At 39.9% G+C, this 23,527-nt stretch overlaps 2 protein-coding genes across 20 annotated transcripts in view; one reads left to right on the top strand and one right to left on the bottom strand.

The window, feature by feature from the left end:
- Nucleotides 1-23,527, top strand: part of MED12L (mediator complex subunit 12L) — a 333,571-nt gene that overhangs the window by 150,295 nt on the left and 159,749 nt on the right. The window lies entirely within an intron of this gene.
- Nucleotides 1-23,527, bottom strand: part of P2RY14 (purinergic receptor P2Y14) — a 56,445-nt gene that overhangs the window by 23,974 nt on the left and 8,944 nt on the right. The window contains exons 2-3 of one of the 5 annotated variants that reach the window (XM_060638977.3): nucleotides 15,768-15,839; nucleotides 12,140-12,252 (exon numbers count right to left, since the gene is read on the bottom strand). The exons of 1 other annotated variant lie outside the window; for it this stretch is intronic. The gene's annotated coding sequence lies outside the window, so the exon portion shown is untranslated. Of the gene's footprint in view, nucleotides 1-2,759; nucleotides 4,483-6,158; nucleotides 7,450-12,139; nucleotides 12,253-15,767; nucleotides 15,840-23,527 lie in introns of those variants that run through there. 3 more of the 5 variants (XR_014135237.1, XM_060638974.3, XM_060638975.3) reach the window with 3 other exon arrangements.

Below are 23,527 nucleotides of genomic sequence, written 5' to 3'. Positions count from 1 at the left end.
TCCCTTGATCTCCAGGTCTCTAGCTATCAGGCCCACAGGTCTGGCCGGGAAGGACAGGTTTGCTCGTTCAGTGGACATACGTTAATAGATACTTGCTACTTGTGTGTTGGTACATTACCCGGTTTTCTGTTGAAGTGATAGGAGGTGAATTGGGAGAAGTATTCATGTTCCCTTATTTGCGATTTCTTATTTGGCCCTGTGAGTATCAGATACTAACTGAAGAAATTTCCTGTGAGGTTTTATTTAATCTTTCCAGTACTATCTCTAACATAATAGGTTATTAGCAAGGATGGGGGAGAGATTCTTTTTTTTTTTTTGAATAGCTGCTCTGTGCCAGATATGAACATGTCTCAATTACTGTCTTAGCAGCTCTGTGGGGCGATGGCTTTATTGTGATGTTATATTGGTTATGGAACAGAGGAGGATCATAGAGGCAAAAGAGCTGAGAAGCAGGCATAGCTCAAGGTCACGGTAGATTCAAATTCAGCTGGCCTGCTGCATTCAGAGGCCCTGCTTTTTCTACCATATAAGATTGCATCTATAAAAATCTGAGTCCCCATAATATTGACTATATTTTATGCAGTGTGATTGTTGCCACTGTTGTGTAAACAGCTAGTAAAGAGCCTCAGCAGTCCTGTGCTCTTTCACATCTCCAACTTATGTTTATGTGTAAATTATAATTTTTATTGGGCACATTCATCTTGTTAGATCAGAGGTAAGATATGGGATAGGTGAGAGGGTACTGGATTTGAAGCCAGATGGCCTTTTCCTTTAAGACCCATCGTAGGCCTTCATTAGCTGTGTTGTGTTGTTTGAGTCAATGAACCTCCCTGGACCCTAGCTTCTTAACTGAATAGAGCCAGCAATTTAAGGTATTTCCCAGTGTAATTTGGCTGCTGGAGACATCCAGTGTTTTTTAAATTTCATCCAGTCTTGATAATATCTATACAAAGCTTTAAAAGCAGAGGGCTGTATCTATGGGGGTTCATTGGAATTGTTATTTACAAGTCTTGGATTTCACTGTCATATAAAAGTTATGTAAAATACCATTAAAGGTTTTTTTGCATCACCCTTGACTTCTGGGACTGCCTTTTGAGACTATGTCTCTCTTCCTTTTTTTATTAGATTGAGTCATATAAAATTGTTAATAATTGGCTTTTTTTTTTTTTGCCTACAAAAATGGAAGTTTCATATGGTTAGTGTAATACATTTAATAGGTATTAGTAAGATTGCATATGAATGGCTAACAAAAAAAAATCTATGTAATTTATAGGGCATATGGCCAAATGTAAATAAGTCTAGATCTTGGTTATGTTTTTAAAACCAACTTTTACTCTGGATTTTCTTTCTCAGATGATCTTGATTACACGTGGTAATCCCTATCAGTAGTGAACTGTTTTGTGTTGAAGCACCAAAGGTGAAGAAATGTTTTCCCCTATAATGGGTGGGGCTGATGTGGAAAGCTGTCTAGAACAGAAGGAGAACTAGAGATAGAGAGAGATTCCGCCCCCCCCCCCTCCCCCCACCATGGATGCTATCTTTAAGAGGGAAAACTGGCAAGAAAGTTGGTAGGTGTAAAAATGAATTAGAAGAAGACTTAAGAGGTTGCGTTTTATTCATTTAGAGAGTCATTTATTAAGAAGAGTTATAGCTTTTTAAAATCACTAAATTTTGTGACTTTTAAAATATTTTTGATGGCAGAGTAGGGAGACACTTGTGGTTTGTAAATTATCCTATCACTGCCTTCTTTCAGTTATAGTATGCTTAGAATTTCTCCAATAAATGGAGCTCTTATAAAGCTTTTTTGGCTGGGAAGTATAAGGAGTGGGTTCTCAGCACAAGTTTTAACTTATTCTAAGCATTAGTTTTAAAATTATCTGTCAGTCTAGATTTTATGAAATTTATTACACAGTTTCTAGAAAAAACAAGCAAAAATAAGCTGCACAAATTACGTTCTTTGTCCTTGCCGTCCACAAATTAAAACCAAAAAACTTCTGAATACTTGATATTTAAATGTTAGGGAAATCTCAGACGAAACCAGACGTTAAGAGTCAAGATATGAAAAGCAAAACCTAAAATATTAAAAAAAACTAAAATAGCAACTATGAGGCTTATTTATTCCTGTGTCTTCCCTGTGAAAATTAGTTGTGAGTCACCATTAAATCCACACGAGCAGCTCAGGTGTTTAGGTTTCAGAGAAGACTTCACATCCTTACTTGCATGAAGTATTTTACCTTTGGTTTCATTTTTTGTGAGTTTGTGGCAGTTTGCTCTCTTAAACCAAAGCTGCTTTGCCTTTTTTTCTCTTCAGCATTTCATTTCTTTATCGGACTCCCTTAGCTTGGAAGATTACATCATAGCCGAGCTATATCCTTGCTCCTTAACATATCCCGAACGGATTTTAACCCACTGTCCACACACACACACACACACAAACACTGTCTTATGTTTTACAATCCATAAGTTTACAAATTAAAAAACAAAACAAAACAGGGATTTCTTAAAGTCTAATGCGTGAGCCCATGGAAGAAAATCCTGCTCCATGCAATTAAAAGGCACATTTACAGGGAAAAGTTAATTGGACTTAGTTTAGTTTTTGAACCTGGAAAAGTCAGATCTCACTGATAAATCTGTTACTTATCATTTAATCCATGAGAAAAAAACAATTTAGGACATCATGAGCACAAACAGCCATTTCACATTGGAATCACAAATATTCTTTAAATATACTCTGCACTGAATGGACTGTTTTTACTTACCAATTTTTCCAGCCTCCTGTCGTCTCCGTAGGCAAGGCTGGATCAACAATGGAGTGTAACATCTGATGTTGAGGGAAATAGATTTAGCTTTCTGCTTGGGCTGCTCGTGTTGACCAGTGAGGAAATGCTATATTAGCTCTCAGACCAAAACATTTAAAGTACTCTATGAAATGCTGACATCTTGCCAAAGGCCTGAATGTCAAGTACTACAGATGCCCAGTCCTCTTTGGAACCCAGCTCTACTATGTGCTTGTGTAAGTGTAAGCACTTTATGCTTAGGGTTGCAAATTAGCAAGGCGTGGTATGAAACTGGGTACAGAGAGAAAGGGGAGAGCAACAGAGCAAGCGAGAGCTCCAGTCAGCAGGAGGCTAGATCTTTCCCATGCCTAGCTGTGACCTCTTCCTGGGAAGCTGTTGTAAGAATAGCTTCTGTGTTTATTGGGAAGGATTTTCAAATTGTACTTCACGTGGCTTCAACTAAACTCCATGAAACGTGTTGGAAAATCAAAAAATATTTGAGAGTAAAATAGACCAGAACACTTGCCACTTTCAGTTAGCAGAGGGGAGAGGGGGAGGGCTTTGCAAGTAGGCAGATCACCTAGGAGTCTTGATCAGCCAAGGCCAAGATAGCTGTCAAGTGAGGAGAGAGATTGAAAGGTGATGCCGTCTCCTTTGGATCTGTGTGATTGACCATTCTACCTGGACCCAGTTCTAGGGGGTCGATTGGCGGGGCCTGGTCTACTCTGTTATCCTCACACATTCCCAACCTTGAATTGAGGCTGTTGTGACTTTAATCTTTCTTTACGTTACCCCTTCCTCTTAAATCTGGTTTCCAAGCACCCTGTTTGACCCCAATTTCTGGATTCCTTCGTCATTTAACAAATTGTTGCTGGGATTTGTTATTCTTACATAGCACTCTCTATTAATGCAGTCATCTCAGGAGGAAGGGGGCCAGAGTCTCCTCTATTCTATCCACTTTGAACATTTACTCATTTTACCGATTTCTTTCTCTTTTTCTTAGGGCAGCAGGTTCATTATCAATCATGCTTATTTTAATTATCACACAAAAATAAAACAACCTCCCTCAAAGTTCTCTCTGATTTAAGCCCTTTTTTTAGGTACTACTGTCTATTAGTCAATGAAGCTATAAACCATTAAATTATAGCTTGATCTCATCTGCTCATACCCAATCACCAAAGCCTGATGATTTTCTTAACACCTAAATATTTCTTGTTTATGATTCCTATTAAGCTTGTATTCCCTACCCCAGTCTACTTACTCCCCAGTGCCTACCCTCTAGTCACCCATGAGAGGGATCTCTCTAAAATACAAGTATAGCCACGTCCCTTGGCTCCTTGTCACTTACAAGGTAAGTTCATCCTTTTGAATCTGGCAGATTTAGTGCTCTTTGATTGGACATTTTGCATCTTCTTCCACTACTTACCTTGAGCTTTATATTACTGTCTGCTTGTTCCAACTCCCTACAATACCTATGGTCTTTGTCTTCTTGCTTGGGCTTATGCTTTGCCCTCTCCCTGGAATACCTCTCTTCTCTTTTTTCCTGGGGCATCCTAAGTTTAAACCATGTTTTAAAAATTTCAGCTCAGGGCACCTGGGTGGCTCAGTCAGATAAGCGTCCGACTTTTGCTCAGGTCATGATCTCATGGTTCATGGGTTCAAGCACCGTGTAAGGCTCTGTGCTGACAGCTCAGAGCCTGGAGCCTGCTTTGGGTTCTGTGTCTCCCTCTCTCTCTGCCCCTCCCCTGCTCATGTTTGCTCTCGCTTGCTCGCTGTCTCTCAAAAATAAATAAACATTAGAAATAATTATAGAAGTTTCAGTTCTTCACATGCTACTCAGTTTTTGCTTTATCCATACATCCTCCGTTCTGTTTATATCTGATTTTTACATGGAGTCATCTTAAAAAATTAAATGTTTAGCTTTATCGAAAAATATTTTTGAAGTCCTAGATTTCATGTGTTTGTTTTTTATATCATGCTAAAACAATTACATAACGTAACAAATTTAGTAAATTTGTCTGGGTTCAGTGTATTCTGGACAATTTCTGATGTGTGGAAACACTCCTTTCAGATGCCGTTTGGCCCATACTCTAACTTTGGGAAGCTGTTCCTGATCCCACACACTTGGTAAAGTTACCCTCCTCTCTGTTAGCCAAAAAGACTATTGGTCCTTCCATCAACAATTGTTACATCCATTTGTTCATCTAATCAGTCAACTAATACTTATCAGTCATCAGCCTCTTCTGGAGGCCTGGTGGTGTAAGGACCCTGGGGTACAACCTTGAATACTTAACCTGTGTTTTTTAATTGTTCTCCTTTTATTCCTCCCAGCTAGATCCTTAGCTGAGGAAGGCAGGGCCAATATTGTGTCAATTTTGTATCTTCAGCACCTACCATTTTTACTCACAGAATTAAAAGTGAAGATGTGTTGACCTCTTAATTTCATCCAAGATTTACTTGTAGTACTTGTGTGTTTCCTAAATGAGACTTTTAAATATTGATAAAGGACAGTTAAAGTTAATGGGCTCACTTTTGTTTTTGACAGCTTATGATTTATATTAAAAATGAATGGATTTTATGAATATTCATTCGTATCTGCAGGAATCATTTCGTCTGTGGTCTAGTAACTGCTACCACTTGCTTAGATACACAGAAACCTGAGTCAGATGTATATATTTTAACCCAAACCAATACTTGGGATTATATGGGTCAAAGTTGGTTCAATTTATGATTGCAAGTTTTTTTTAATGTTTATTTTTTGTGATAGAGACAGAGTGTGAGTGAGAGAGGGGCAGAGAGAGAGGGAGACATAGAATCCGAAGCAGGCTCCAGGCTCTGAGCTATCAGCACAGAGCCCGATGTGGGGCTCAAACTCAATAAATGGCGAGATCATGACCTGAGCTGAAGTTGGACGCTTAACCAACTGAGCCACCCAGGCGCCCCTATGATTGCAGTTTTGAAAGGAACATTTACTACATGTGGATCCCAGTGAGGAAAAATTATTTTTTAGAGGAATTTGTCCATTTATGATGGTATTCCTTTTGTAAATTGAAGGGAGACCTGAAGGTGCCTGAAACATGAATCTTTAGGTGTTAGGAGTTCAACACTCTTGGGGAATTATAAGGAAAAAGTATTGATGGAATTCACTAGCACTAAGCTAAGGACTTGGGAAAACTCAGGGGCATGATAGGCATGACATGACTAATGAGCTAAATATCAGTGTCTGGCATTTAAGTCTGTCATAAGCAAAATCAGTTAAACATGGAGGGTATATTCCCATAAACGAGTTAATTTTAGAAACATACCCCTTTTTAAAAATTATATTTAAGTTGATAAAATATTTTTTAATTATTTTTTTTATATTTGAAAGTGAGAGAGAGAGAGAGAGAGAGAGAGAGAGAGAGAGACAGTGCGTGAATGGGGGAGGGGCAGAGAGAGAAGGAGACACAGAATCAGAAGCAGGCTCCAGGCTCTGAGCTGTCAGCACAGAGCCTACACGGTGCTGGAACCCATGAACCATGAGATCATGACCTGAGCCAAAGGCAGATGCTTAACCGACTGAGCCACCCAGGCACCCCTATCATGTCTGTAGTTTTACACTCTGCCAGAAACCGGTGAACTAACTGTCATGGGAGTCTCCCACCCCTGCCCCACACTCTCCTCTTGGGGTGATGACAACACGTAATGTGCAGTTTGATGTGTCTTAGATCATGTCCCATTTCCAAACGCACCATCTATCTTATTTTTTCACCTCTGGCCTTTCTTTCTCATCATGTTTCCTCAGCCTGGAAAAGGGCCTGTCTTCCATTTCTACCTGTTGAGCCTTTGTGCATCCCCAGGAATCCGGTTCAGAGTCTACTGTTTATGGAGCTTCTCCTTATCTTACCCCTGAGAATGAAGGGTTACCCCTCTGAATTCCTATAGGGCTTAATGTGAATTCTGACTTGGCCGCTTCTCAGACCTTGTATTGTGTCACAGATGGTAGTCCTTATCTCGCCTGGTTTGGGGAAAGGTGAGTCTTGTGCTGATGTTCCCTGAGTCTGTTATTCATGGAGTAACTTGACCTGTCTGCCAGGAGGGCAGGTGATTTTCCTGCAGTTTCTGTCACCCCATTTTGCCAGGGGTCTCCAGTCTGGCTTCCTGTGCTTGGCACATGACCCTTTTGCTTAGCAATCCATAGGCACCTTGCCTTCTAACACTCCAGCTCACTGAAAAGGGAAGGCCTTTTAGGTACAAAAAGGTGATTTATTTATTGTATTTAATAAATGAGGACCTCCACTATTTCTCCTTCTTCTTTTCCTAGCCCAAGCAATTTAGATCACTTCATGTATGTATGTGTGTGTTTCTTTAATTCAAACTAAACTAATTTAAAATTTTTATTAAAATCCTGCATTTAGGTACTTTAATAAATCAAATAATTTTATGAAATTTGTAATGGAAAATAGCAGTCCTTGCCCTTTTTCTATGTCCTCATGACCACGTCTTTCCCTTCTAGCTATTATTTTTAGGCATTAACCCTTATATTTCTACATAAATGACAGTATTTGGCTTTCAGTAGCATCTGTTGACTTCTTTGTGTAGAAGATGAAGTTTCAGCTCCCTTGCCCTCCAGCACTTTTCCTCACCCGGTAATTATGTCTCCAATCTCTGGACAAATCAGCATCACTTATTCCTATAATGAAAGCTATGTAAATATTATTTATTCCTGAAGCCCATCATGTGCTTTGAAAGGGATTACAGTTCCCTAGCCTCTTCTGGTGACCAGGAGAAACTGTGCCCTCTTGGTCTAATGAAGGCAGGTTTCCCTCAGGGTTTAGGCTGCTCATTTTGCCATTTTCAGTTCGTTAAGATATGTAAACATGCTATATAAATGTTAGCTCTTACCATCACTTCAATATTATAATTTGAGCCAAACCTCATTTAGCCCTGTTCTTAGCTATATGTGTATGAAGGAATAGGTTTAAAGTATTTTTGCCAATAGCTGCATTTAGAGACATTTGTAAAGTACAGGTCTGTGTTAATATATACAACCCTTGCTGGATAGCTACTTAGTAGCATTATTGCTCAAGAGAGGAAATGTCTGTGGGCAAGTCTTTGTTCTTAATAATTTTCTCTTGTATTGCACCGGAGAGGCCATCTGCTATATCAATTTTAGGCATTTTGCTTTTGGCAGTTTATTTAATAGCAGTTACTGCTATCTGGGAAAAGTCACATGTAGAATATACACACATTTCCAAAGCTATGTTTTGTTTTGTGTGTGTGTGTGTGTGTTTTTTTTTTTTTTCTTTTAGTTGAAGTGTATCTGCTGTGGAAGGCCTTAATCAGGTTCTGATCTGTTACCTTGCTATCGTTTAGTTTTTTGCTTTTGGTAGTTTTTCCTGAAGCCTTATATTATATTTGATAAGCAAGGCTCTTGGTTTTACTCATTTAAAAATATAGAGAATCCTTTAGAACATAAAAGCTTCTGTGTCATAAATAGGAAGGCTGTGGTTTGGCTTGTGGAGCTGAAGAGACTGTTGGGCGACCAAGTTCATGTAAGAATACACAATCTGAGGGAGAATCTAACAGATGACTGACGGGGTGCAGGAGGAAGACAGTGACCCTTATTTGTTGGTAAAAATAGTATTTGGGGGAATATCATAGTATGTCATACTAATTGGTAACTCTCATATAATAGTGTGACTTAAATATCTACTTAAAACTTTTGTTCGAAAGGGGAGGGTGTCTAGATAACGAGCATCTACTAGAGAAAAGGTCCATGGTGGTTTCATAATGCATCGCAGAAGGATGTGGGTGTGAATGAATGCTCAGTGGCTGGCTATCTCTGCCACCAGTGCCTTTCACAGACGTCTGCAACTGAACACAGCCCCTTTTCCTGCAACCTTCTAGTCCTTCCCTAGGGATCTCAGACAGTGTGTCAGTGCCGACCCTTGACATGAAACCAGTGGCTATCTTTGGCTAGAGTTTCATACAGGATAAAATAAGGTAGAAATTACTGCAGGTTTGTCCAGCATGGAGATAGAGTTAGATTAATCTGTGATTCTTTGTAGTTTCCCACCTAATAAGTTAGAGATATTTGGATACATGAGGGAGCTTTGCCTCTGATCTGCCAGGGGACCTTCTAGTTCTGTAATCTCTCTCCATCTGGAGGAAAATGGTCTAGTGTTACCTACCTTATTAAAGTTGTTAGCAGGGTTAATTGAAGTAATGTATATATATATATTTTATATTTTACTGTAGTCCCCAGCCAAAATAGGTGGTCAGTACGTGGCAGGGGCTTTTACTAATATAATCGTAGCCTAATTGTTACTTTACAATTTTCTTGAAAATGTACTGTCATTGAATATATGGTAGATATAGATAGAGTGCTATGCTTTTTGCACCTTTAATAAGTGCTGGGGTTTTTAAAAATGTTTTTTGTGTATTTGGTGGGGGGGGGGGGGAGAGGGAGGGAGGGAGAATGAGTGGAGGAGGGGCAGAGAGAGAGGGAGACACAGAATCCAAAGCAGGCTCCAGGCTCTGAGCTGTCACCACAGAGCCTGAACTGGGACTTGAACTCACAAACGACAAGATCATGACCTGATCCGAAGTCGGACACTCCCCAACTGAGCCACCCAGGCATCCCCGTAAATGTTGATTTCTAAGGAAAGATTCATATTTGAGAGTAGGTCTTTGGCTCAATAACCATGGTTATGGGAAAGCTCTCTAAGATGACATGGCCATGCATAACCCTGGGAAAAGGATTGCCGAATTAGAGACATATTCTCAGGAGGAAATAATATGCAGGAGCCTAGCGAACTCACAACTTTAAAGACAGGCACAGCTGATAGAGTGTTTCCTGAGTGCTTTAGTCTGTGGCCTCGCTTCCCTGAACCCGGGGCGAGGAAGTTGGTTGTCTCCTTTCCTACCCTCACCTCACCCAGTCTATTTTTTTCTTAACTGAAGTTTACTTGACATATGATGTTACATAGTTTCAGGTGTACAACATAGTGATTCCACAATTCTTTATGTTACCCAGTGTTTCCCATGTTAAGTGTTGTCACTGTCTCCATCTGTACCAGTAAGTAACACTGTTATTACAGCACTGTTGACTGTTTTCCCTATGCTGTACTTTTCATCTCTGTGACTTATTTTATAGCTGCAAGTTCATATCTCTTAATCCTCTTTATATCCCTCTTCTTCACTGTTGTCAACTCCAGAAATTTATAGGGCTCCACTGTTTTTAATTAATGTAGACAGAAGTGTGGTCCCAAAGCCTCTCCATTGCCATGGATCTCACCAGATTGCTGCCCTACAGGAGAGACTAAAGCTTGTTATGCTAATGGAATTATTTAGCAATGTCTTGATGAGTTTCTCTTATTGTAAAGCCCAAGTGTGGTTAAATAATACCAGAGGCATGGGGCGCCTGGGTGGCTCAGTTGGTTGAGCGGCCGACTTTGGCTCAGGTCATGATCTCACGGTCCGTGAGTTCGAGCCCCGCGTCGGGCTCTGTGCTGACAGCTCAGAGCCTGGAGCCTGTTTCAGATTCTGTGTCTCCCTCTCTCTGACCCTCCCCTGTTCATGCTCTGTCTCTCTCGGTCTCAAAAATAAATAAACGTTAAAAAAAAAAAGTTAAAAAAAAATAATAGCAGAGGCAGGGAACATTTATTTTTGCTTAGGTAAGGAAAACAAAAGCTCATATGAATGAGCGTTTTGTAATTATTTTGTTAGTTCAGCTGTGTGGTTTTATTCCATTCTGGCTTTTTTGGGAAATGACTTAGAGGTGTTTTGTTTGTTTGTTTGTTTTTATTTTTGTTTTTTTAAATGGGCCATAGGGGAAAAAGTAATGTTTGAATTTGTTAAATGATTTCTTGCCATTTGTAAAAACAGATATTGCATATCACTCCACATAGGAAATCTGTGCTGTTAGGATGCTTAATGTTCTATCGGAGGCGTTTAGTTTCAAAAAAAATAAAATAAGAAAGCTGCATGTGATATAGATGCTTCTGAACTTCAGAATAAATGGTGTGGTTTTAAAAAGAAAATGGTTATGACAGATTGTAGACCTTTTTGATCTGTTTCCTCAGAATGTGGAGTGGTTTCTAAGTGACCTTGCCTGGAAGGCATGCTTATGTAGCTGCTTTCTCTGTAGCTGTTATTCCACAGCTTCCGTTTAATGCTCTTTCCACAGTGCGCCACTTGCAATGTTGTATTTAGTTTAAATATTTATAGGATCTTGCCACTGTATATTTTTCCTTTAGGCAATTGAAACATTTGTTGACCTGTAGTCCTAGAACTGTGAGAGGCGGCATATCTGATTGGTGAGACTGGGATAGATGGCCTTAGAGCACGGACTAGCTGTGGAGCCTTGAGTACATTACTAAAGCTGTCTGGGCCTCAGAAGTCTCTTCCTTTGAATGATGTATACAAAAGCAGTAATAATATTTACTTCAAAATATTATTGTGTGCCTGGCACACAGAACAGTGAATTAATGTTCCCTTCCATAAGTATTATTTCTTTGATGGAGAATTAAAAAAAAAAAAATCTTGAAGGAGACTTGCATGGTGGGGGTTTCTTGTTATCTCTAAAAGGTAATGATTGCTTGGAGAAAACACAATTTTGAAATTGAGCTTAACTCTAGTATTTATGGATCTGTATCTTACCATAATATTCCTCTGTCCTGGCCATGCTGTTCTAAGTGTCATTTGGACCATTTGACACAGATGCGATTTATGCAAACCTTTAAATGCCATGTTTCTTCTCCATGCTACAGCATTCGAATGGTAACTAACATTTGCTGCTTCCTTTTCCACCTTCCCTCTCTAATTTGCTTTAGCATTTTGTACTCAGATAGCGTAAGAATCAATTTGTTTTGGGGGTGACTGGGTGACTCATTCAGTTAAGTGTCTGACTTCAGCTCAGGTCATGATCTCACAGTTTGTGGGTTTGAGCCTCATGTCGAGCTCTTTGCTGACAGCTCAGAGCCTGGAGCCTGCTTCAGATTCTGTGTCTCCTCTCTCTCTGCTCCTTCCCCACTCGTGCTCTGTCTCTCTGTCTCTCAGAAATATATATATATATATGTATATGTATGTATAAATGAATCAATTTGTTTTGGCCTCAAGTTCAGTTTTTTTGACATGAAGCATCTATAAAATAGTTAGTGAAGATGCAGACCCAGTATCCATATAATTCCAATCTGTGGGTCTGTGGTGCACCGAGGAATTTATAGACCAACTTTTGGGAGTCATCATTCAGACGCCCAAATAAGAGCTCTTATACTACTTAAGGCAACCCTGCAATGGATCACCAAGATCTGGAAGCTACGTGGTAGCTGGCTCAGAGGTATGATCAAATACTCGAGAGCCTCACAATAATTACTTACAATGCAATGTCACCACTTTCTTTAATTCTGTTGCTTGGCTTTGCTGTCATAAAAATATGTTCCATTAAGTGCGCTGCTTATAAAGCAGATGAAGAGAATTTCTTGTTGTCTTCCTGAAGGGGGAACACAAGATTGATTAGTGAAGTGTGGTCCAGGATTGGCCCTGGGTTAAATTCCAAGGTGTACCTTGCAGCAAGGAATGGGAATTTTCATTTAAATCTCCAGAGCTGTGACACATCCTGAGGCCCTCGGGGGATTTTTTTATTTCTACCTTTGTTCACTTTCGACCTAGCATCCAAAACTGATGTGGTCCTTTTACAGAGTCCTGTGGGGCAAGGACCACGTCTGCCTACTTGCGTGGTAGAGAAGGTGTGCTCTGGGGTTAGATGTGTCCGTGCCATTCTTCCCCTCTGCCACCTCCCCGACAGGGTCGCTGTGTTAGTTAGGTGAGGTTGTGCACATGCAATGCAAACAGTTTGTGCCACAAAGTATAGCTAACAAATTCTAGTACTATTTTTATGGATCTCTCCAAGTTAACATTATTGTATTCTCAACCCCACTCCTCCTTAGCAGGCATATTTTAGAAACAGACACGAGCATTGTTAATTCCGCGGGCATCCAAGTGTGTTCTGGAGTTGCGTTATCATTTAGAGAGTGTGCAGATAGGACCTGAACACTTCATGTCAGTGGTAAGGTTTGGCTGTGGGGGAGCGGTGAACAAAAGCAGGCAGAGAGTGGGGATAGGGATGGTACTGTGATAATAGGCTTTTTACTCATATCCTCTACGGCTCAGTTCATGCCTCAGTTTTTTTTCTTTCTTCCTTTTCAAGTAGGCTCCACGCCCAATTGCATGCTCCACCGATTGAGCCAGCCAGGCACCTCTCATTGCCTCAGGTGTTTTGTGTGTGTGTGTGTGTGTGTGTATGTGTGTGTGTGTGTGTGTGTGTATATTTTGAGAGAGAGAGAGAGAGAGTGCATGTGCATGAACTGGGGAGAGGGACAGAGAGAGAATCCCAAGTGGTTTCCATCTCACAAACTGTGAGATTGTGACCTCAGCTGAGGTCAGGGGTCTGATGCTTAACCGACTGAGCCACCCAGGTGTCCCATTGCCTCAGTTTTTAAAAAAAAAAAAAATTTTTTTTTTTTTAACGTTTATTCACTTTCTGAGAGACAGAGACAGAGTGTGAATAGGAGAGGGACAGAGAGAGAGGGAGACAGAGAATTCAAAGTAAGCTCCAGGCTCTGAACTGACAGCACAGAGCCCAACACGGGGCTTGAACTCAAACCATGAGGTCATAACCAGAGCCGAAGTGGGACACTTAACCAACTGAGCCACCCAGGCACCCCCCCACCCCCCCTGCATTGCCTCAGTTTTAATGAGCATATTGGGTTACCTAAAATCCGCGTCTCCTTAAAATTTTCAGTCTTTCTCTCTCTCTTGGTGGGGGTGGGGTGGGGTGGTGGTGTGGTTCCTGTAGTGTCTTTTTAAAATGTTTGTCCAGACCCTGGTTCTAGCAATATGTTCTAAAACCGTGTATGTGTATGTACTTCTTTGTTTTGTGTTGAACAGCAGACTGCAGTATTTGAAATCTTAAATAGAGCTAATGGATAAGTAGATGGAAGTGTGTCTTTGAAGATGGGCAGGAGTTAGCCTACCTGTTCAGTCTCTACCTTGTTCTCCCACAATACGTCTGTGATTCTCTGTGGTTACGGGATACAGTTTGAAAACCATACCATTCTGGAAGATGTGTTTGTTCGACAGTAATTCTGTCCCACAAGTTGCAACCACGGGCTGCATAGGTAATTCAGTAACTAAAAACCAGTGAACTGAGATCAGTGCTCTTGCTAACGTACTGTGATCATCTGGCTTGCTTTCACAAATAGGCACTCCTTTTGAACTGTGGTGTGTTTTTCTTACCTTCAAGATTTGTGGAGAAACTTTCTGACCTGAAGTACATTGCCTCTGGTACTTTTGAAGAGATTTCATTTACCAAAGAGTTAGCCAAAACAGATTGGGATAGAGTCAGCTTAGAGTTTATTATTTAAGTTGGGACACTTTTGAGAGTTAAACACAGTGTTAATTATACTTACATTAGGCCTGCAGGAATGATCTAGATCTGCCCTAGACAATCGGTACCTATGTTTACCCTAAGATAGACACACTTTGCATAGACAAAATAGAAATTTTGAATACCCCGTTTTCTGAAAGCTCGGGACTTATCTGAAATCTTAAAATGTGCCTCAAGACAAATGGCCTTTACATTGTCCCTCCTTGAGGTGCTGTGATAGGAATGGCATCTGCTATGAGTCAATTTATTGAGCATCTTCGAGGTATAAATACTCAGCTAGTCCTTACCAGGATTCTTCACCAACCATTGAAAAGAGCAAATTGCTTTTCCAAACAAACATTTAAAGAGTCTTGGCTTATAGTTTAGGCTCTGTGTTTTCTCTGTTCTAATAGTGATTTCTTCATGAATCTGACAGAGGTAATTCATCTTGTTTTCTCCCTTCTGTAGTCCCTACATTATATTTTAATTCCAAATTATTTGGAATCCAATCTCTTTTTTGTTGCGATAAATATTTCATATTTCTGTGCACTCTCAAAGAGGACCTTGGCATTTTCTATTTTTTGGCTAACCGTAGCATTCAACCGACCATCAATGGATTCTCACTGTACTGATGGATACGCTGGGGAGGTCATTCGCAAGGGTGTGGTGGCTGAGTAGGAATGTGTTTCAGTTGTAAAAAGAATGAGGGCTATTCAGATTTAATGGACACGGTGTTTGAACATGGAGAAAGGAGCCAAAAGGTCATCTTATCCAGCCTGGGGAAGTTATTTATAAAGGAGTTGATATTACCAGAAGATAAAATGAACTTCTGTTCACCTCTGATTTCCTCCTTTACCTAGCTCTACTAATATCTTTTTAAAACTAGTTTTTAAATGACTGTTCACCTAAGTACAACTCAATATTGACCAGCTTTATTCCCTGATGGTCACTTTCCTGAGTATGTAGGCTTTAGGACCTAATCTTAAAAAAGTAATAAATTCCTTATTTGTGTTAAGTGACTGTAAGCATTTTTCCCTATTCAGAATACCATCTATGCTGTGGTTGTACTCACACTAAATTATACTCAAAGCTAAGGCATCTATAGCACACTCAACCTTGACCTTTATCCTGAGGGTAGCACATGTATGATGTGTTAATCATCTGCTGCTGTTCATCTCTACAGACTGAGTTCTGTGAAATTATGTGTCTGGCCCCTTTCATTCTGTGTGTTGCAGGTCAAGCATGGCCTGGTGGTCTCTGTGTTTAATGGTTGCATGACATTGGCTTTGATTTATGGGAAGCATCTTGATCATCAGAGCCATGTTTGTTTATACATTTAATTCTGAAAGAGGGGAGAGGTGGAATTTTCTAAACTACATTTTACTGTTTCTTCTCCTCATTTGAAAATGTGTGAAAAAGAAGACAAAAAACAAATTGATGGAGGTTGTAGTGTGGGTGGAAATATATGGGCAGTCACTGTTTTATACCAATATCCAAAGCTAGTTTCTAACCTACCTATTTGGAAATAAGGAATTTGATAAATATTTGCCCAGTTGAATAAAATGATAGGCATAGCTTACCTAGAGATGTGAGAAGGGACGGTTGGTGATGAGGAAGCCAAACCGAAGGGCCACTACTTGGTAGGCAACTCACTGGTAAATAATGGAGAAATGGCCGTTAGTTCTCTTACATTCTGTTAAGGAGGTTGGTTGCTTCCTGTTGGGATAAAGCCAAAATGCCCACAAGAATTCCTTCCATCACTGGTTCTTAAATAATTCCTTAAATCACTGGTTTGATTGTTGGACATGGACCAGCAGCATTGGCATTGTCTGAGGACTTGATAGAAATGCACATTCTCAGGAATGACCCCAGATTCCCATCCCTGAAACAAGGTCTGTGGGTGAGCTCAGGGATACATGTTCTGGCAGTTGTGTTAAAGTTTGAGGATCACTAGTAAACCAACAATTTGTATCATCTTTAGGTTGTGAAGTCCTTTCATAGTTTGTTGAAAGCCACAATGTACAATACATTTTATATATTAGTGGGAGATTGGGGAACCCCTGATTAAATACTCTGATATAAACCATTTTAATTAAACAATTTTTTTTTAATGATTATTTATTTGAGAGAGAGAGAGAGAGAGAGAGAGTGTGTGTGTGTGTGAGTGTGAGAGTGTGAGCGAGTGAGCAGGGGAGGGACATAGAGAGAGGGAGACACAGAATCTGAAGCAGGCTCCAGGATCTGAGCTGTCAGCACAGAGCCCTGTGTGGGGCTCGAACCCACAGACTGCAAGATATTGACCTGAACCGAAGTCGGACGCTTAACCAACTGAGCCACCCAGGTGCCCATAAGTATTTTAATTTTCAGACTGTATCCTGCTAGAATTTGTAGATTCTAAGCCACACACCAGTTTTTGTTTTGGGTTTTTAAAATTTGATAATAATTTGTCTGCAGTAGGATGTGTAGCTGTGGTCCGTGGTTTGCCACCAATTTTCTTCATGGAAAGGTCACACCCTGAAATTTCCAGACATTATTGCTGGGCTCTGCAGGGTGGTCCTGACACCTGCTTGCTCAACTGTAGACTTGATGGGGTAGAGGCTCTTTTTGTTGCACCTAGCCAGGCGCGTAGGAAGGGAATTTAGTGAAGACTTAATCTTCAAGTTGTTTGCTTTAAGCAGTTTAATTAAAGAAGACTTATTAAGGCATGCGTAGGAAAATTAGAAAATGTAGAAAAGTGGAAAAAGGAAAAGAAAGATCATTGAGAAATTTATCCTTGGGTAACCATTTTCTTGTAAATGGTAAAATAAGGAAAAGAAGGGTCACAAGAAGTAAGTTTCTATCTCCTGCTTAATGTGCTATGGTAATAGTAGTAGCAATACCATTATTAGCAAAACCTAACATTGAGTTTTTAGAATATGCCAGATACTCTTCTAAATTCCTTTTCTGTATTAACTTATTAAAATCTAATAACTAATGTATGAAGTAAGTTCCGTAAATGTACCCCAATAAAACAAGGACAGTAAGGCACAGAGTGGTTAAGCATCATACTCAAGTTCACACAGCTGGTAAGGATGTAAGTTGCAGCAGGGGGTGCTTTAGTTCTTGGTCTTAAACATGTCCCTTCTACTGCTCCTCTAGGATGATGGGAAAACACGTGCTGTCACTTGCTGTCATTACTGCTGCGTGGTGGTGGCGGCGGAGAGGAGACTCATGTGTAAATGGGTTGAGGGTGAGGAGTAGGGCATTTTTGCCGGGTCAGGTGGGCACAGAGGTGGATCAACAACTTGTGGGCATGTATAGTTCCTATGATTTTAGGACTGCCCAGCACCTGTTAGTGACCCGGCTAATCACCAGCTTCACCTGGAAATACCTCCCATTCCACTGGCATCAACATGTAGAGCTGCGAAAAGAATGCCTGCTGATTGGGACCTTCCTGGCTTGCCTTGAAGTGTTGGGCATCTGTTTAATTTTAAACATTACATTTTCTGTGCTGTGAACATACGCAAACAGCTTGAACCTGAAGGAAATGTATGAACTGGCCTTCACAATTTGCTGCTATGGTGGGGCTGACAGAATCATTATTGGTCCCTGAGCCTTTATTATATTTTATTTAAAGTTTATTTATTTTGAGAGAGACACAGAGAGACACAGAGACACTGGGGGAGGAGCAGAGAGATAAGGAGAGAGAGAATCCCAAGCAGCCTCCTTGCTGTCAGCACAGAGCTGGATGTAGGGCTCAATCCCCATGAACCACGAGCTCATGACCTGGGCCAGAATCAAGAGTCGGGTGCTTAACTGACTGAGTTACCCAGTGACCCTGGTCACTGAGCCTTTAAATAATACTTGCTTATAAAGTTGCCTTGTACTTAGATCTTGAGTTTAATGCCAGCTTGGGTCATAATGACTTTTCAAAATGTCATGAGCTTTGCATGTGAGATCATTTATTTAATTTTCCTTAAAATTATTTCCCCGAACAGTAAGTGGAAATTTTTTCTTGTTATATGAACGTAAAGAATCTAAGAGTGAATTGATTGACTATACCCAGGGAACAAGGACTGATCTCTAAGAGATAAATTAGAGGCTAAGATTGTGAACTGCAAAGTTGAAATTCCTGGATTCAAATCTGGCTTCCCCCACTTACCAGCTGTGAATGGCTAAAATACTTTAATTCATTTATTAAATGGGAATTACTCTCTGTATCCCGTAGGATTGTTGTAAGAATTCACTGAGCATTAGTGCAGTGCCTAATGTGTGGAAAGTACTTAGTAAATGTTAGTAATTGTTAAATACTAGGAAGGCAGGTAACCATGGACAAAAGTTGAGATCTCTTCCTACTGTTCCCAACCCCTACTGACCCCAGTATATCTAGGTGACTTCCCAATGGCACTTTTTAACGCTGAATATTTTTCTGTCGAGTAGTTGTAAACCAGAAGGCAAGAATCATGTTTTAACCATTTCCTTATTGATGGATGTTTGGATTATTTCATATTTTCCTCATCATTATAAACATCTCATACCTTATTTCCTCACTCCCTCGTACTTTCCCATTAAAACTTTGAAGGTTGTGTTTGATGTTGGTCTTTAGTTCCACTGCTATAATTGTTTTCATTATTCTGCTGACACTTGTTTGGTGGGGTATCAGGAAGGGTTTGGGCTCGTTGGGTGTAGTGTTAAATCATTATTGGGCATTATTGGGCATTATTGGGCATACTGTGCTATGTTTTAAAGAGTCGAGTCTTTCCACGAGGGCAGGAGGGGTGTGTTTTAGCAGAGAAGAAAGAGGAAGCTGTCTAAGCACTCTTACTGAAAACTTCTTATGCCCGCCCAGTCTCTCAGAAATTCAAACCTGAACTCATTAGTTGGTATGTAATTGTATAAAGTGCTCATACGCCAGTATGGAGAGTGTTCTCATTTATATTCGATAGAATGCCTTTTCCCTGAAATTGTTCTTCAAATTGAGGTTTAATTTTGTTTAATGTTTATTTACTTTTGAGAGGGAGGGAGAGCATGAGAGGAGGGGGAGGGGAAGAGAGAGGGAGACACAGAATCTGAAGCAGGGTCCAGGCTCTGAGCTCTCAGTACAGAGCCAGATGCGGGGCTCAAACCCATGAACCCTGAGATCATGACCTGTGCTGAAGTAGGATGCTTAACCGACTGAGCCACTCAGGTGCCCCTAGTTTATATGTTTAAAAACTTGTCTAGTTCATAATCACAAGATCATTGCCGTCTGCGAGGAGGGGTCTGGGCAGTGCTTTCAAACTTCTTCCCGGCTGGCTTCTGGGCAGGCACAACAGCTTTCCAGAGGTGTGTTTTAAACAGTCTGAGGGAGTCTCTTCCCTTCAGCCTCCTGAAGACCATTTCTGGTTCTGTGTCTGATGTAAAAGTGTTTTAAGATTTTGTTTGAATAGAAGTTCTTCCTGACAAATGACAGTCATAACAACTCTGATTTAGAGGGGTCTCTGATTTCGTCTCTTTCCAGGGACTAATGGGAGGGACTGGAACAGGGCCTTGTGACTCTGAGAATTGAAGGTGGCAGGCAAAGACTAGGGCATTCTGTCCTGGACGAGTATGACTAGTTCTGGTCCAAGGGGACATTTGATTGTTGTCTGTGCCCTGAACTTAGTTACAGAGTTCCAGAGCCCCTGCTGTAGGTTCTTGGCAATGTACACAGGTGCCTTTGGCTTTGTTGCCGTCGTACTTTGCTCATTTCCAGTTCCTCCTTGCTCCTTAGTGCTTCTGTGTGCATGGCTGTGGAAACTTCATGCTGATGGCTGCTCCTGGCATAGTGAGCTTGGGGGAGGCTCATCTGATTCCTGTTATATAAGGAGATTTTTCCTCACATCCTCAATTTTTGAGGCATTCACAGGCCTCTGTTAAAATGAGAATATGAACTTGATCAAAGTTAAAATGCAAACAGATTTGTTGAATATTTGAAACTTAATGCTGAATGTGTCCAGAAATCCCAAGCAGAAGAAACCTTTAGGCTTATATTCATAGTACCAGCCCAAATGTAAAGCTGTTTGTTGTTGAGTGAATGAACTTAACATTAAATAATGGTTTGCCTAAAAGCATATAAACCTTCTGATTAACCCTTCTAACTGAATGTTGAAAGAATAGACTCAGATAACAGATGTCAGCCTCTCAGCATGATATTTCACCTAACATCTTTTGGAGTGTTCACTGAGTTCACAATGACACTTTTCCTTTAAGAATGTCACCCAACAGAAAGAATCCTGAACTCTATTACCCTATGCCCACGGCCACAGTTCCAGAGATGATTGTGTAGCTGGTGGAAAGATACCTGCAGACCCCAGAAATGTGAAGCTGAACCAGTGACATTAGTGAAAGAGAAAAGATGTGAATTACAATGTTGTATTTGCAAAAAGTAAAGTCTCTCTGCCAAAACAAAACAAGCAGGAATGAAACAGCTCAAGGACAAAAACAGATTAGAGGAAGAAAGTAGGGCCTAGAGCATTTCCAGCTTCTGGTTTTAGTACAACCTAAGATCTCTGATCCAAAGGCATTTTAGTATCTCATCAATAAATTCACTGGTCTACAGGGCCCCTGGGTCGCTCAGTTGATTAAGCATCTGACTTGGGTTCAGGTTATGATCTTGCTGTTTGAGCCCCACATCAGGCTCTGTGCTGACAGCTCAGAGCTTGGAGCCTACTTCAGATTCTGTGTCTGCTTCTCTTGCTCATGCTCTGTCTCTGTCTCTCAACAATAAATAAGTGTTAAAAAGAACTAAAACAATAAATAAATTCACTGGTCTAAAACACAGCAAACAACCCCCCCACCCTGCAAACACAGTTTGCCTAGACTTTAGACATTATGAAAATTATATTTGCACAAAAGCACTTGTATAATAGTATAGTCCTTTTTGGCGTGTTGTGTTTTTTGACTTTCACATTAGTCTTAGCTATTTTTTCTTTGAATAATCTTTTCTAGCATTTTGAAGATTTTAAGTAAATGAAGGAGTGTATGAGTAAGTGGTACGAACGAATCAGTGTAAAGGAACTCTAGCCGTAGGAGAAAAGCTTTGAGATTTGGTGGCTTGTGACTGGGAAAAATAAAACGTGTGCGCAGGGGCATTTGGCTGCTTGTTAAGAAGACAGTCAAGAGTGAGAAGAAAAATTGCTGTAGCCATTCTATGAAAGAAAAGCTACCTCTTCCTAGGGAGGGACTGGTGTGCTCGGTCCTTGTATGCCATCGGATCCTGTAACTTGTATAAACTCCTTCCTGATGTGAAGTCCGTGCAGTCTCTCGTGGGGTGCAGGTGCCTTCAGTGTGATTTGAAATGGGTGTTCAGGAAAACTAAGATTTACTTCATAGCTAGCAATAGTGAATTCTATCAGTGCTGTGAAGTCCTAGAGAACTTTTCAAATTAAATTTTGGGTAGCTCATTCTAGAGTGTATTTCCTGAATGGTAGAGTTTCTTAAATTCTTTAAACGAAAAGTTTATTTTGACTGTTATTGGAACCATTAACTAAACGCTTCATGGACTATATGGCTTAAGACAATATTCCTTACTGGGAGTTTATTTTTTGCTGCTTTTATTCTTTCTGACTTAAGGCTTTAGAAAAAGTTATACATTGAATAAGGCATAAAAGTAATGGAGTTCCATTAAGGGAATGGTGAAAATGGAAATACTTGATGAGAAAAAGGAATTTAAATGCATAACTTAACCACATTGAAGTGGCTAGCCATGAAAACTCCTTTTTCTCTTCAAAAAGAAACAATGCCAGGTTCATATGGTACTTTCTTCTATTTTGCCCTAAATTCTAAGCAACTATTGTTGATAGTTTCTCTAACAAATTTTTTTTCAATGTTTATTTTTGAGAGAGAATGCACGCTTGTGAGTGGGCTAGGGGAAAAGAGAGAGAGGGAGAGAGGATCTGAAGCAGGCTCTGCACTGACAGCACAAGGTCTGATGCAGGGCTCAAACTCACAAACTGAGATCATGACCTGAACAGAAGTTAGATGCTTAACGAACTGAACCACACAGGTGCCCCTTGTTGATAGTTCGGAGCAATATTAGCTTGTGAATCTTGGGTAGTCATTAAACATAGAGGGACGTGCAAGCTACAAATAAATGAGTGCCTAGGTTCTCGTTTAGCTGTGAATAGTTTTCCTGTGGCAGTTCCTCACTTGAGGAAACATAAATGTCATCTGGGTAATAAAAAATAAGAATTGCTAAACAGTGAGTGCGTTTTAGCTCAGTATCAAGGAACCAGCTGGCAACATACAACTCTTCAGAACAGTCTCTTCATTTTTTAGTATATGGAGTATTTTTACCAACTTCATTGCTAAGTACTCAGAAAATGTTCTATGATCCTAGTTAATTTGTTAATTTCTCCAAGCCCTAATAAGTGGAAAAGAGTATTTTTACTCTTCCCAATCTTGTGCTTTCTTAGTAAAATCTCAAGGAAATAACTTGAAATGCTTTATATTAGATGCCTTAGGTAATAATCTTTGAGTAACAGGAATAATTCTATTTATGGTTTGACTTGACATATTTTTTAGAAGAAATATTACTAAAACATTTTTAAAAGTCCTCTAAATCTTATAAAATAATGCATATGTTTAAGGCTATAGGAACAATGTCCCCAGAGAGTAATCTTTTTGAGTAATCATTTATTACTCATTTTAGAAGTCAGTTTAAAGTGGAGCTGCTAAGAATCACTTGACTGATGAAGCCTAATTCATTAAAGAGAATTTCGTCTATACTAATGAGATGGTAATTGATCTAATGCATATTCAAAGAGGAAGAAACTATTGTGAGCAAACTGTCCTCTGTTTCTTTGTGCTGGGTTAAACTGTTGTTCATTACAAGTGCTGGGTTAAACTGTTGTTCATTAAAAAAATGCAAACTTTGGATTATCCCTATCCTAGTTAAAAGCTTATCATAAGGCAGGGCCAGACCATCACTTTCAAATGGAGACTTGTGTGTCCATTTGGATCACATTTGTGACTTTATTCCTGTGAGTAGATTTTCCATCCAGGATATACCGTAGGCTAAGCATAGGCCTCTTCAACAGGCTTTGTCTTAACCCATGGGGGCACTTGTAAATGAGCAACAGTGTTTATAGATCATTTCTTCTCTGCGAGATCTATTACCAGGTGAAATAAGGAGTCAAATAAACAATTCAAGATGGATTGTATACCTAAATGTAAAACTGAAACCATAAAGCTTCTAGAAGAAAATATAGAGTATGTTCACAACCTTGGGTAGGCAGTAATTTATTGGGATACAAAACACACTAATCATAAAATGAAAAGTTAATAAATTGTACCTTTTTAAAATTGAAAACTTCCATTTTTCATTTGATACCATTAAGAA

Source organism: Panthera onca, chromosome C2 (assembly GCF_046562875.1).
Source record: "Panthera onca isolate mPanOnc1 chromosome C2, mPanOnc1 haplotype 2, whole genome shotgun sequence".
In the NCBI taxonomy this organism is placed as follows: Eukaryota; Metazoa; Chordata; class Mammalia; order Carnivora; family Felidae; genus Panthera; species Panthera onca.
The sequence above is the reverse complement of the archived record's forward strand: the minus strand, read 5'-3'. Positions and strand labels throughout refer to the sequence as shown.